The following is a 2988-nucleotide window of genomic DNA, read 5'->3' as shown; positions in this document are numbered from 1 at the left end:
CTTCCCAAATGTTGGCGTTAATTCTTTTAGAATTTAATACATAGAATTGGGAACGTTACATTCAATTTCATTCAGACTCCCTGACACTAATGGGCGCCGCCATTTTCCCCCGGGGCTTCCACAGGAGGAGGGGGGTGGGAGGAGGGAGGGTGTAGTGACGCACATACAGTAGTGGCCACTGTATTATGATTAGACTCTCGAGCATAGTGGCACAGTGACGGCGCGAAATTTGACAACAATGGCACGTCGTCTTGTCCACCGTCTTGACAACGAGCGGGCATTTAGACGGGAGAGAGTAATTAGGGACAGAAGCAATCCATTGGACATGTATAATGACGAGGAGCTGATTGAGAGGTTTCGGTTCTGTCGGAGAGATCTTTTTGAACTTATTGAAGAGCTGTCACCGGATTTACAGTATGTGTCAGACCGCAATGCAGCGCTGCCACCGGCTTTGCAAGTGCTAATTGCTCTTCGTTTTTATGCAAACGGGGCTTTCCAGAACACCGTTGGGGACATGATCCGAGTCCACAAGTCAACTGCCTGTCGGGTCATTCGCAGAGTTTCCCTGGCACTGAAACGCCGCCTTGCTGTTCACGTTCGCCTCCCTACTGAACCAGAGGCTGCGGGGATGAAACAGCGTTTCCTTCAGGCCTCCGGCATCCCGGGCATCGTGGGGTGTATTGATGGCACCCACGTCAAGATCCAGGCACCATCTGAAGATGAATATTTATTTGTCAACCGCAAAGGCTATCATTCTATCAACGTTCAGATAGCTTGCGATGCCACATATACCATCTTTAATTTGGTGGCAAGATGGCCTGGATCGACACACGACTCTCGCATCCTCCGGGAGAGTGCCCTGTACCAGGACTTCGAGGCTGGCAGGGTGAACGGGCTGCTCCTTGGGGACAGTGGTTACCCACTGAAACGCTGGCTGATGACACCGATCATCGCTCCGAGAACTGACCAAGAACGGCGTTATAACACCATCCACTCTGCAACTAGGTCAGTTGTGGAGCGGTGCATCGGTGTCCTCAAGCGCAGGTAAGCTGCATAATAGGCTATATAGGCTATCTTAAAAAAAATCCCTTGCACAGAAACTATAGGCCAATTACATATAATTAATTATATATTATATGTATAAATATATAATAATTAAAATACACAAGTATGCTGAATAACTAAACAAATGTGTAAAGATGGAAATACCAAACTCCATTCAAAAACATGCAGTTTTAACTAATATTATCTGTATTTTAGGTTTCACTGTCTTCACGGGGAGATGAGGATGCATCCTGAAAGAGTCTGCACTGTGATAGCTGCATGCACGGTGCTCCACAACATCTGTGTCTCCAAGAGGATCCCTCTCCCCAGGCATCAGCCGGTGCAGGACGAGGAAGATCTGCAGCCCGTGGTCCCAGCAGCAGCGCACGGGGATATCGGTGGCCGACTAGCCCGCACACGGATTGTGAACATGTTATAGGCTAGCAGCTAATAGATTCGGACTCCTCTTGTTAAAGCCGGTGGTAGCGCTGCATTCCCGCGTCTGGCACATACTGTAAATCCGTTGACAGCTCTTCATTAAGTTCAAAAAGATCTCTCCTACATAATCGAAACCTCTTAATCAGCTCTTTGTCATTTGACCATTTCCAATGTATTGCTTATTTCCCAATTGCATAATTCCCGTCTAAATGTCTGCTCGTTGTCTTGAAAACATTGTTTTTTTTTTTACTTGTTTACAAGTCAAAAAATAAAAAATAAATGGGCAGCTATAGAAGATTAAATAAATATTGTATTGTTAACAAGTGATGTGGTCGATTCTTTCATTCTTAATAGTAGCCTATAGGCTACTTTTCACCCATGCAGGCACCTATGTTTTGCCAATATGTTTGTATTTTTTAAATTGTGATTGAAAGAACAGAAGCTCGTACTGTCTCGCCTTTTCTGGCGGATATTTTATTTGGACAATGAAATAAGGAAACTCAACAAAATGTACAGCCAGCATACAGCTAAACTGACTGCAAAGCAGTCAAATGTAATTACTCACAACAAAAAGCAGTCTGTATGGGCAGAAATAACGGAGACTGTTAATGTGTGCTCTGGACTCTGAAACAATTCGCAAAGAGGGTGATCTGAGCAAGAAATGGAAGGATTTGTTGGTGATATATGCTAATAATAATTGGCGATAATATGATAGAACAATATATATATACAACATAACGAACAAATAAATAGAAAAATATAAATATAACAATATAGGCTACAACTAGGCTACAGCGGGTTCAGAGTGATGCTCTGCCCGTCCTCGTCAACGAGGGACACTGTCACTGGCCTAGCAAGCTGTTGCTGGAGCAGCAGAATTTGCAGCTTGATTTTTTGCTTCTCCAACACCAACTTCTCCTTCTCCAACTCCAACTTCTCCTGTTCCGTCTGGAGTTTTTTCGTCTCCATCTCAACTCTGATGATTTCCTTCTCCAGCAGCACCTGTTGAAGGTCCTCCCTCTTCCTTTTCTTTTGACGGGGTGGATGACTGCTGCCGCTGCCTGAAGGCTGCTGCTGAGGAGTGGCATCGGGTGTATCTGAAATAAAATAACTAATTAGGCCTACCATAATACATTTTAGACTTATTTACCATGTATTTGTTTTAAAACAAATGTGGAGTTTTATGTAAAATCCACACACCTTTCCAAACACCGCTGTCCTCACACACATCCTCTGGCTCGGCCTGGCTCTCCTCCACCACGTCTTCCTCCCGGGGCCCACCGCTCTCAGCACCCTCCAACCCAGTGAATACAGGGGAATGCTCCCCAAACATATCAACAATAATGTCACTATATATTGACACTTTCGGGGGAGGACCGCCACCAGTAGGATGGTGCTTTCGGGCTGATGCGTCCTTCTTCGCCTTGGTCATCAAATCCTTCCATTTCTTATTCAAATCTTCCTCTGTGCGAATTATCCCTGAGTCTGAACACACATTAATCACCT

At 44.9% G+C, this 2988-nt stretch overlaps 1 pseudogene across 1 annotated transcript; it reads left to right on the top strand.

Annotated features, from left to right (window-relative positions):
• Window positions 1-325: 325 nt before the first annotated feature.
• LOC310798184 (putative nuclease HARBI1 pseudogene) lies at window positions 326-1454 on the top strand (annotated as a pseudogene). Its single transcript has 2 exons — window positions 326-1044; window positions 1358-1454. The product of its transcript is annotated as a putative nuclease HARBI1 pseudogene (transcript).
• The last annotated feature ends 1534 nt before the right edge of the window (window positions 1455-2988 follow it).

Source organism: Poromitra crassiceps (assembly GCF_964638095.1).
Source record: "Poromitra crassiceps genome assembly, chromosome: 2".
NCBI lineage: Eukaryota > Metazoa > Chordata > Actinopteri > Beryciformes > Melamphaidae > Poromitra > Poromitra crassiceps.
The sequence above is the reverse complement of the archived record's forward strand: the minus strand, read 5'-3'. Positions and strand labels throughout refer to the sequence as shown.